General features: G+C 53.9%; 1 long non-coding RNA gene across 1 annotated transcript; it reads left to right on the top strand.

Moving 5' to 3' along the window:
* The first annotated feature begins 694 nt into the window (after window positions 1-694).
* LOC144291964 (uncharacterized) lies at window positions 695-8,523 on the top strand. The gene is made up of 3 exons (XR_013359510.1): window positions 695-1,126; window positions 1,577-1,695; window positions 8,399-8,523. It is a non-coding gene; the product is annotated as an uncharacterized LOC144291964 (long non-coding RNA).
* Window positions 8,524-11,997: the final 3,474 nt, after the last annotated feature.

Genomic DNA, 11,997 nt, shown 5'->3' on the forward strand with positions numbered 1-11,997 from the left:
ATTATATGTAAAAAAGTAAATCGTGTCAAAATATCCTACCCAGATTTCAGGGCAAGTTAGTATAAGAACCAATCTCGATGCTAGGCTATCGGACCAAAAAGCCAGTGCTCTTTCTCTGATGCTAATTTCAAAACACCCTCTAAAAAAATAAAAAATAAAAAAATAAAAAAATAAAAAATAAACCACCCTCTAGATTAAACTTCAAGTTTGGGAAAGGATTAGGATTAAGTGGCTTGGGTGAATAATCACCTCTTTGTGCACAGAAGTTATGACAAGTAAGCAAGTAAAAATAATTAGGCCAAAATATGTATCCTAATCAGTACCAGGACATAAAACAGATGAGAATTCCCACCAACTAACTAGAAGAAAAGGGAGAGACATAGAAAAAAAAAAAAAAAAGAAGAAGAAGAAGAAGAAGAAAGAAAGAAAACTACACCCTGAGGAATGAGTTTTCTCATTTGGCTTTCTATACCGATGAAAATTAATCGAATTCACCATGCTTTATTTTATTCCACACTGTATGGATGGAGACGGAGCAACTAAGCCTCATGCTCTCCAATTTCTGATCAATAATATTTCATGGCCTTTCAGGATGAAGTAGACTCCGCAGCTGGTTTCTCGGAGACGTGACAGATAAGGAAGAGAAGCGGACAGATGGCTTTAAGGCAGATGCCTGCCTGGGAAGACGTGGTCTGCAGAGAACGCGTCAGATCTTATCATTTCACGACAGCACGATCGTTCGTTATGGGGGCGAAAGGGAGAGGATGTACTGATCTGAATCTTTTGCTCTGTCGCTCGGAGGACAGAGGCAGGAAGCCTGTAGCCGGGATAGCTGTGGTGTAGACAGGGATGCTACCCCTGCCCACCCGCCCTAGACATTAGTCTACCCTCTTTGCCGCCCCTCCTCTCCCCAGAGCTGCTCTTAGACCCGTGTTAGCCTCGGGCTTGGAACCAGGGAGTTCGTCTGGTTGGGAAGGAAGCCTAGAAACTATGGAAATCACTACTGTTTCAAAACCAGGTGGAGTGTGCAAGGCCCTGTACTGAACAGGCACCTGGGAGGAACCGGACGGACAGGTTCGTGGGGGCGAGCAGGCTTCCAAGCCAAGGATGGAGAGATGGCAAGACAGTGAGTACGCCGACTGACCGTGTCGCGTTTCGTTTTTTTTGTTTTTTTAAACATCCTGTGACTTTGTATTGGGAACTAACAGAAGTGGGGAGACCTGACCAAGGGTACGACTAAATTTTCTTATCCCCAAAATTTACTGAAAGAGCCCAAAGTTGAAAGGATACAGAATATGGCCTCTCTCAAAACCATGCTCTGGGACACCAACTTTAGTCCAAATTTCCAAATTTTCATTAAGAAAAAAAAAAAAAAAAGCTTTTAGGCTATGGCGTTGGTTTTTCCACATATAAATGCACCTATTCTGTACTCTGTGTTGATCACCGAGGGGCGCTCATCTCCCCAGCCCCACACGCAGACGTGCTTCCTGTTGCACGTGGTTGGGTTCTGTCTTGTGCTCTGTCTGCATTTCCACCTCCCCCGTCACTCAAGACTCTCCTCCCACTACATCCACAGATCCGGAGCTCAGTTCGGCTGCGTCCTCACTCCCATGGAGGAGTCCCATTTCAGGCGACCACTGCTCTTGCAGCTGTGACAAGGGCCCCCATCCCAGGGCTAATCGTTCAGGCATTAGTGTAAGTGTTTATCCTTCTGGAACATTCTCCATCGCTTTGCTCTGGACAAGGCTTCATGGTAGGTCTCCTCCTACCTTTTACCCCTGTGGGTGGCCCTGGCCAGCCCGTGGACCTTACCCGAAGGCCCAGCTGGTGGGTCATCCTGCTGGAAGCTGTCAGGGCTTCCCTGGGCTGGCCCTTAACCCCCCACACCCCTACCCCCCATCTCCTTTCCTACCTCCCCTCCAGGTGCCTTGCCTCTCATTCATCATTACGAGAGGAGGTGCGTTGCTTCCAAAAAGGTCACGTCTCATGAGGGAGGACAGAGGAGCCCTCCTGCCCATAGTGTTATCATCTTTGTCACAAAGATCTGAACTCAGATGAGAAACGGGTGCTGCTCGCCAGGGGCAGCGGCTGTGGGGTCAGCCCTGGGCTCTCGGGCGGCCGGACTCTCTAACCTCAGCCCGGGGGGGTTATCCCACAGGCTCGTGTTGGCCACCGCGAATGGAAGGCAGGCCTGGGTCAGGTTTCTCAAAGCAGGAAAGACCCACGCGGGCCCCCCGGGAAGCAGCACGCAGGACTCGGGGTGAGCCCAGCAGTCTGCACTTCCACAAGCTCTGCGGGTGTCCAGGGGGCACATCACGCCGGGGACAGCTCTGTCCTGCGGCCCTTGCCCGACGTGGGCTTGTCATGGGAATGATTTTCAGTGGTGACGTGCCCCCAGCCAGAAGCACACGGGCGGGCATGGCCCCCAGAGCCAGGAAGGGGTGACAGCCCGGGCCCCCAAGAGAAGGGCCGCACGGTCCTTCCAGCAACCGGAGACGTGAGGGAGCCCAGGGCTTAGTCCTCTGCAGTCCCTCCTGGTCGCGTGGGTCCTTCAAGCTAGAGCTACGTATGGGGGCGCCGGGGGGCTCAGGTCATGACCCCGGGGTCCTGGGGTTGGAGCCCCTTGGGCCACCTGCTGCCGCCTTGCCACTGCCTCCCCTGACTCACCTGTGCTCACCTGTGCTTGCTCGCTCTCTGGCTCTCTCAAATAAACAAAATCTTTAAAAGAAAGAAAGAAAGAAAGAAAGAGAAAGAAAGAAAGAAAGAAAGAAAGAAAGAAAGAAAGAAAGAAAGAAAGAAAGAGAAAAAAGAAGAAAGAAAGAAAGAAAGAAAGAAAGAGAAAGAAAGAAAGAAAGAAGAAAGAAAGAAAGAAAGAAGAAAGAAAGAAAGAAAGAAAGAAAGAAAGAAAGAAAGAAAGAAAGAAAGAAAGAAAGAAAGAAAGAGCTACAGTCACTGCTATAATTTGTGTCTGGTAGTTGACAGAGTCTCGGCACACATTTCAGGCGCCTCTACACGTGAGTGTTCACTACGCACACTCAGTCCCCAACGCATGCAGCCGATGCGGCCATTTGTGGGTTCAGGGGCACCGGGAAGCAATGTCCAGTTCCAGAAATAGGCTTGCTTGCCCTTGCTTGCCCAGTTTCTTCCTTCTAGAATGCATCAATGCCCTTGGAGGAAGATTGAAGTTGGGTTAAAATGCAGATGCCCCGGAACACCATCTAAATAAACAGGTCACCCACGACTGCAAGCGATTGTCTTGAATTATTCTCACAAGTCCCACATCTGAGAGGAGCAGGAAGGTGAGGCCGTGGGCACGCTCCCCCCCGGCGGCCTCGTCCTCCCAGGAACAGGGCGTGCGCGTCGGAGGAGCTCAACACGGCACAGCCCACCCACGTCCCCACCTCGCGTGCGCGTGCAGCTGTCTGTGCCTCCGGCAAGGCCCTCCTGACCTCCGCCATCTGAGGGTAAAGACCGTGGCATCAAGGGAACACGGCTCCATGGATCCCCATCTGCCCGGTAACGGATGGCGGGTCTCCAAACACCCGCGGCTCCCTGGACGCGGCCCCGGGCGACTGTAGAGCAGCGGATGGGCCCCGGCGGGCACCACAGACGCCCCGTGGGGAGAAAGGGCGAGGCCGCTGGCTTCCGCAGCCCCGCTGGAGCGCCAGGAGCCCCGGCCGTCCCGCCGCACGCGGGGCCCAAGCCCTGCCTCCAGGTGCGCGAGGAAGGGTGATGAGCAGGATGACACTTAGCATCTGTGCTCCCCTGCGTGCTTCTTACCACCACCCCCTCCACCTGTTTCTCTCTGACTACTTGAGGCCTCCTGGGGCCTGCAGCGTCCCAGGCTACCGTACCCATTGGAACCCAAAATACGCTGTCCCGTCACAAGGAAGGCAAATTTGTGAAAGGAGAACAAGCAAAACGTGGAACATAAGCGAAGCCGGGAGTGCGCATAATCAGACAACCAAAAACACGACTTTCCATAAAAATAACATCGCAAAAGCCCGCCTGTGCAGAGCCACCGGAGACGGCACTCTGTGATCCCGCCAGGACACTGTACCCGCTTAGCAGGTCGTCACCGCCAGGTAGATTTCCAAGATCACAGACCGGGCAGACATTTAACCTGATTTCAGTAAATATGGGCTAGAATGCCTGCTGCTGCCTAACTGCTCCGACGTTAGATGCCGGCGACACGTCCTGGGGGGGGCACGTCTTTCACTCTGGGAAGCAGAGCCCTTGGGTTGCGAGGCAGAGGGAACGCTTTCCGCCAACTGCCGCTTGGCTTTGCGCACGACTGTGTCGCCGTGACCTAAAGCCCGCAGGGCGACGAGCAGCCAGTCGGCCTCCACTGGACTCCTGGGCTGAAATCCTAGCTCTGCCCCCAAACGCCCCACTTCTTCGACTGTAAAACCGGGTAATGGTGGCACCTACCTCGGGGGGCATCGCAAGGATCAAGTGATTGAAAGACTGACACAGGGGCAGCCCCGAAAGCAGTGCCCGGTTCACAGTAGGTGCCAAATGCACATCAGCTGTTAACACTGACCATTCGGCTCTCTTCCTTCTGCGAGTGTATCCGCGATGACAAAGGCGCACGTGGGCCCCCTCAGGAATGAGAAATCTTTGTTTGGAGAGAAACCGCTCATTCAAAGACAAAACGAGGTCTGCTCGAGCACCATCCAGGGGGTTACGGATCAACCTCATTGCACAATGTGGGTGCAGGGACACCGCCCTTGTGCCCAAATCCCAGACCTGCCACTTGGTCGTTCTGCGGCCTTGGGAAGGTTACTTCACCTCACTGCGCCTCAGTTTCTGAAGCTCTCGAGGGGTGGTGGTCACGACATGCTGCAAGGTCAGTGTAAGCACTGGAGAAAGGCAGCGAGCACTGTGGAGCGAGCCCCGTGGAAGCTCAACGCCTTTGTTCAACAGCCAAGGGGGGGGCCGCTTCCAGGGGACCTTCCGTGCCGCCAGTGTGTGAGTCAGGTGTGTGCACTAGGGCGGACCATTTCGCCTCTACCGAGGCCCCCCTCGGTGCGCTTTCCCCCTCTAAGTTTAAACCAACAAATGTCATCCATATTGTAAATAATAACAATAGTGGGGGCACACCTGGGTGCCTCAGCAGTTGAGCATCTGCCTTCGACCCAGGGCGTGACCCCGGGGTCCCAGGATCGAGTCCCACATGGGGCTCCCTGCAGGGGGCCTGCTTCTCCCCCTGCCTGTGTCTCTGCCCCTCTCTGTCTCTCATGAAAAAACAAATCAAATCCTAAAAAAAAAAAAAACAACATCAACAGGAACCTGCAATTTAGTAGCTGCCATGTGCCACGTGCTGCTTTGCTCCGTTGCTTGATCACAGGCGCTGCCGTACTGGCATCTCCACACGCACACATGCACGTACACACAGGTCCACGGGCACAATTTTCCAAGATTTTGGGATGCGCACCTCAAGGCCTACCCTTGGGAACCCAGGCCACCGCGGATCTCAAGGAAACCTCCCCGTCTGTGAGCTGGTGGTAAGACCCTGGCGCTGCCGTCAGGAGCCACGCGTCTCCGCGGTCTCCGCCGGCTGCTGGGCTGCAAGGTCGCACCGCCTTGTTGACTCGGCTCAGTCTGTTCATTCAAGGTCTTCCCGTCGTTGCCGCTGACGTGAGTTTAAGCAAGAGCAGCTCAGACCCCGGAAGCTGGCGCTGTCCTGGGGTCCCTGGGTGGCCCCCACCTCCCGACCCAGCCCACCCCCTCAGTTCTAACGGGAATCCTAACAGCAGGCCCTGACGCTTTCTCCCTGTTAGTAACTCTCCTGAGTCACTCTTCACCGTGGGACGTCAGGGGCTCATGCATTAAAATCCAGGCCCCGTGGAGTCCACCTACCGGCAAAACTAAAGCGCATTAGCCTCACCTGAAATCCCAGCTCCGAGCAGGTGGAGAGAAGGCCTCGGCTCACTCAGAGCGAGCTAGCTGAGGTCCCCTGGGACAGCTCCCACATCGCCTCACGAAGCCTCCTGCAAAACCAAACACCATGCAGAGGCCACAGAAGTTATTTTTACAAGAATTATCTCCAGAGCTACAAGGTGCAATAATGGGGGAGACACAGGGGCTTGAATATTTTATGAGAAAAACGTCCTCCTCACAGTGACAGAGCTGCTCAAGCTGTAGGCCTGCACCTTAGTGGCCTCCGTTCCTCCTGGACGTTGCAGCTCCTGAGCACACGTGCAATTTCTATGTGCGCATACATATTCACGCATTCGAGGAAAATCCTTAAATAGGGAAAAAGTAGAAGAAATAATACAACAAACCACCCTGCAACGTATTAACTATTGGAAATGTTTTCCGTGCTTCAGGATTTTTTTGTTTTTTAAAACTAAAATAGATCACGTTGCAATCATCTTTGACCCTTGCCCTCTGAATCCACGAACATGAATTGGCATGTGTAGATGTCGGGTATACTCTAACACACATATATATGGCCATCAGAAAATACGTATGTATGTATGTATGTATGTATGTATTTATATGTATGTATATATTTATATATGTATACGTTTTTTAATTTTTTAATTTTTATTTTTTTTATAAATTTATATTTTATTGGTGTTCAATTTGCCAACATATAGCATAACACCCAGTGCTCATCCTGTCAAGTGCCCCCATCAGTGCCCGTCACCCAGTCACCCCAACCCCGCCCTCCTCCCCTTCCACCACCCCTAGTTCATTTCCCAGTGTTAGGAGTCTCTCATGTTCTGTCTCCCTTTCTGATATTTCCCACTCATTTTCTCTCCTTTCCCCTTTATTCCCTTTCACTATTTTTTATATTCCCTAAATGAATGAGACCATATAATGTTTGTCCTTCTCCGATTGACTTACTTCACTCAGCATAATACCCTCCAGGTCCATCCTCGTCGAAGCAAATGGCGGGTATTTGTCGTTTCTAATGGCTGAGGAATATTCCATTGTATGTACATGTTTTTAAATATGTTTAGTATATATGACCATTAGAAAATATGATATAGTATATATATATATTTTTAATTTACCCAGATAGTGTCATCCTGTACCTTTGTGCAAGTTGCTATCTCCACTCAACATCGTCAACATTTGGGTGACGTGTACATATTGACATATACAGATCTAGTTGATTCTTCTCAATTGCCCAAGGTCACAGGACACACCGGTGCTCATTTTACCACCCAGGTTCACGAGGCGAGGCACGCCAAACCACAATCAGCACACAGCCATGCCCTCGGGGGGAAAAAAGGCGTCAGCTAGTATTTACCAAACTGTAGTATGTCCACACGTGTTCATCGTGTCCCACAACTGAGCTAGATAAATTCAAGTCACAAAGGGGTTCTGACCATTGCTAAACTCATGAATGAGTCGGGAATGCGAACTTAACACTTGAAATACCTGAAAGATGATGGAAGATGATAGAATAGACTCTTAAGGGTGTTGTCTTAAGGGTGAAATCATTTCAAAGCTGGGAGAGATCACCACGGACAGGTTGCAGTTGGAGAAATCTTTCTGGAAGGGGCCGCAGTGGAGACAGGCCGTGAAGGGCAGCGAAGAGCTCGACTTGCCGTAAGAGACTAGGAAAGATCCTAGGGATTAGGGACATCATGAGAGAGGACTTGTGGGTTGGAGTAAGTATGGAGTATACAGGCTAACCCTGAACGGAGGGGAAGACAGCTATCAGGGGAAAGGGGGGTAAACCTGGGGAGAAATCTGCACGTCGGGGGATAGAGCCTGCGTGTGACCAGTATGGAGCCTTTTCAGGATATCCACGTAGGACGGACTCTAATGGCTCTGCCTGCAGCCCCTAGAATGTTCCAGGCCCCCTCATGCCCCTGTACCCTTGGACACACTATTCCCTCAGCCAGGAATCCCATTTCTGGTCCTTTGCCTTCCTTCCCAGGCAACTTACCCATGGAGGGAGCCTTCCCTGACAAATGCCCCCTGACGGGATGAGGTTCCCCTTATGCCTTGGGCTTCCTTCTAGCGTAGAACCTGTCGAAATGGGTTTTCGTTGTGTTTAGCTGTCTTTCTCATTCAATTATAGACTCCCCAGACAGAAAGACTTTGACTTCTTTATCTTTTTGCTCCGGGACGTACCACATTGTCAGCTGTGTAGATGTGCTCAATTATTGTTTGAACCAATGCCTTAATTAATGATTAAAGAATCATGTATATTCATGTAATTTCCCATATTTCCAAATATTCGTATGTAAATAGTACCTGCTCAGGCTAAAAAAGAATCATCATTTTGATGCCTCTTGGCTTTTAGAATACTCCCCCTTAGAAAGAAACCTATCATAAGCAGCAGCCACATAAAAAACCATAAACAATACATGAAATTAATGATGTAAATAATGGGAGGTACATCAAAGTCCTATTTGTCCCTTCTCATCTACAGAAAAGAAAAACCACGAACACTTTGATGTAAGTGACTGTGACTCTTCAATCAAGCCATCTCCAAATGGCTATATTGTTTAAAAAGAAAAAAAATTGAAATTTCCCATAAAATCTGCTCAAAAAATATTAATTTGTCCATTTATTAATTTATTCAAAAAAATACGTCTTCAGTGCTGGCCCCAGGAATACTTAGCCAATTGCGCCTACTCCTATGGAGCTTAGGGTCAAGGGGAACGGAGACACAGAGATAAAAATAATGAGTAAATAAACAAATGAAAGCATCGCCGGGTGAAGCGAGCCATGAAGGAACAAGAAACCAAGAAAGCAAATCACTGGAGGGTGGACCAGCTCCGAGAAGTGGGGTCAGTAGGGCCGCCCGGGAAGAGCAACCCTGAGCGGGGCTCTGAGGGCCAAGAGCATTCCAGGCGGAGGCAGCGGCCTCTGCACGAGCCCCACGGACCCTACTGAGGGGTAGGGATATTTTCCTGGGACGCTGAGAAGCCGTCAAGGGCTTTGCTTTGTGGGTTCCCTTGTCCTTGGAGGTTTGCACACAGCGGGGCAACCTGCTTGCTGCGGGGCCCAGGCTGTGCCGAGGCGGCAGTGACGGCTCAGACCTGGCCCCGCTCCCGGCCGGCAGCTCACGCAGCGTCCCAGTCCCGGGCCCAGCTCGGGGCCGTGCGAGGACTGAGTTAGGGAGGCTCTAGGACGGAGCCGACACACACCAAGCGCCTTCTGTAGACTTTAATTCCGGCCTCTGCACATGTCAGGGCCTCGCATCCCCAACGAGGCCCTGCGTCAGCCACCCCTCCTCGGGCCTCCTCTCCCACGACCCTTCCCTGTCCCACCGGCCTTCGGTCGTTGCCCAAGTGCGCCAAGTGGGCTCCCGTCTCAGAGTTTCCTCTGTTGTTGCCCCACAGCCTGGCGCGCTCTTCCCTCTGGGAGAGGCATGGCCTGTTCCCAGCGCTCATTCCCCAGCTCCCCAAACACCCCCTTAGTCAGGAGGCCCTGCCTCACACCCCATCACCGTGTCTCCTCCACCCGCTTCGGACGCTGATGAGGGCCTGACCCTCTCTTCTGTATGTCCACATCCAGCTGTCTGTGGTCTGTACCCTCTGTGGAGGCAGACTGTCCCCCGACACTGGTGTCCTCGCTACCCAAGGGGGACAAAGAGGAATGACTTAACGAATAAATCGCTAGGTGACCTCATTTAATCCCGCAGCTCCAAAGGCCATCCTCATCGTGCAGGCGAGACACCCAGGGCCGAGCGAGGCCACGCAAGTGGTGGGCGCTGGCTGCACCTGCTAGGGCCCTCACCCCGTCACCCCGTCACCCCGTCACCTGCGGGACCCCCTGCACACCCACAGCGGGGAGGGAAGCTAGCCCTGCGCCCAGGCCCCGTGACATTTCTAGACGCCGCTGGCAGGGACGGAGAGCAGGCCCTTCCGCCAGCCTGAGCCCACCCCAGGGTGGCATCCACGCCCGAGCGACCCCTCGCAGCCCCGCGGCGCTGCTTCCTTCCTCCGACGCCCGGGCCCCCGCCCGTCACCCCAGAGCCCCCGAGCCACCACTTTCACCCGCTCCCGGCTCCTCCTCTGGATCTCCTCTGCGTGCACACGCGGCGGGGCAGGCCACACTAGAATGGGGCGCCCGGAGGGGGTGCTGTCCCCCCAACCCCACCCCTGTCTTCCCTCCTCGCCAGCAGTCTTCAGGGAAAAGCCTCCCTCAGTCAGGGCCAGGACCCCATGGCGCTTCCCACCCTCCTGGGCTGCATCCTTGCTCAGCCTGCCTTGCAAGCCCCTCAGGCCTGGTTTCCCTTCCGGTACCCAGAATACGGATTTATTTTGAAGAGCACCATAGGCTGTGTCCTCTATGCTGCATCAGCCTGTCACCGCCGGCCGGGAGCCCCCGCATCCCCACTGGCCCACAGCCTGTGTACCTGGGGCCTGTGGGGGGAGGGGCAGCCTGTGCACCCGGGGCCTGCGGGGGGGGGGGGGGGGGCAGCCCGTGTACCTGGGGCCTGCAGGGGAGGGCGGGGGGGGGGGTACAGCCTGCAAGGCCAGATCACTCTACAGAAAGCAAGGGAAACCCAATCTCCTTTTGAGCGTAAACCTCTACTGTGTCAGCTCCTTGGAAGGAAATGTCGAAGTGGGAAATCCATGCGTCCCCCTCCCTGCATTTGCAGGAGCCAAGCGTCCTGCGGCCAGGGCAGCACCGAGGAAGGAGCGATCTTGGGCCCCGCCTCCCCCCACCTGGCCCAGCCTGTGGGTCCCCAGGCTTTGGGGCGCTGGCTCTCAAACCCAGAACTTCCTGTGTGCCTGCTCCACCCCATCCCCACCCCAGGTCGCAGCCCAAGCAGGTCCCCAGCTCTGTGCTTCTCTCGCTGCCTCAGGGCAGGTACGGGGCAAGGACCGAACCAAGAAGCCTGTGGGATTTTTGGAGTCGGGGTCCTTCACCCCGGGCCCCCTGGAGGAGGCCACCTGACAGCAGCTGCAGGGGAGCCGGGGGGAGGCGGCGCATGCAGGACAGGGTCCCCCTGGGCGGGGACCCACGCCGCTGGGCACCCGGAGAAGACCTGGGGCTGGCACCATGCAGTACAGCGGCCTCAGAGAGACGTGGCTCTGTGGGCACCCGAGGGCCCAGCAGCCTGCATCCGTGTGGCGTGGACACACGAGCTGCCAGGTGCAGCCCCGGGAGAAGCAGGAACCCCAGGCATGGAGACGGCGTGTGCCACCAACTGACCAGGACGGGCCACGCAGGCTCCCAGATCAAGCTGGTCTTCAGAACACCCCAAGTTTCTTCTGCAAATGAGGTACATTGGAATGAGCTCCCATATGGGTCTTGACACCCTGCTGGCCTTTTACTGTGCCTCCCCCCAGTCGTTAGTGTCTCTTCAGTGTCCCCGAGACATGCACACACCGAGTCCAGGCCCGGACAGCAACTGGCCTTGGGATCCCACGGCCACCCCCAGCCCGGAGGCTCAGTCCTGCTTCTCTGGGGGCCGAGGGACATCTTCAGGCCGCGGCTCCCTTCCATCAGGATACCATGCTCAACCATTCACTTTCTGTCACCTTCACATCACCTGGCACCTTGAGCTGAACATGCCCAGCGCTCCGTTAATGCTGTCTCCAAGAGGAAAAGCTCAGTTTTCCAAATCCTTCCGCCCCTACATGGAATCACTCTCAGGGGGCTCCTCTGTGGAATCCGCCCATCAGATCCCTCTTCCTCATCCCCACCACCGCAGTCCCATCTGAGAGGTGGCAGCCCCTGCTGCTATACCTGAGGGTGCTGCGGTGGGCACTCCGGGAGCAGGGGCGCCGACGCGCAACGATGGGGAGAACCACGTGGCCTGTATTTTGTTATCCGAAATCCAGTCTGTAAGGTCCAATATTTATGATTGGAATTTATTCCCTGGAAAGAGTCTGTGTGTCTCCATTTCACCGTTTTCTAACACATACCTGTTGACTTTGCACGTAACATTGTTTTGTCCCAATGCTGACGTTCGTTGAGGCAAACCGGCACAGTCAAGAAATCTGTCACAACACCCAGCCCGTCAACCAGTCATTTGGACTCAGTTCAGCTTGGGAAGCCAACCAAGGTCAA

Source organism: Canis aureus, chromosome 2, assembly GCF_053574225.1.
Source record: "Canis aureus isolate CA01 chromosome 2, VMU_Caureus_v.1.0, whole genome shotgun sequence".
In the NCBI taxonomy this organism is placed as follows: Eukaryota; Metazoa; Chordata; class Mammalia; order Carnivora; family Canidae; genus Canis; species Canis aureus.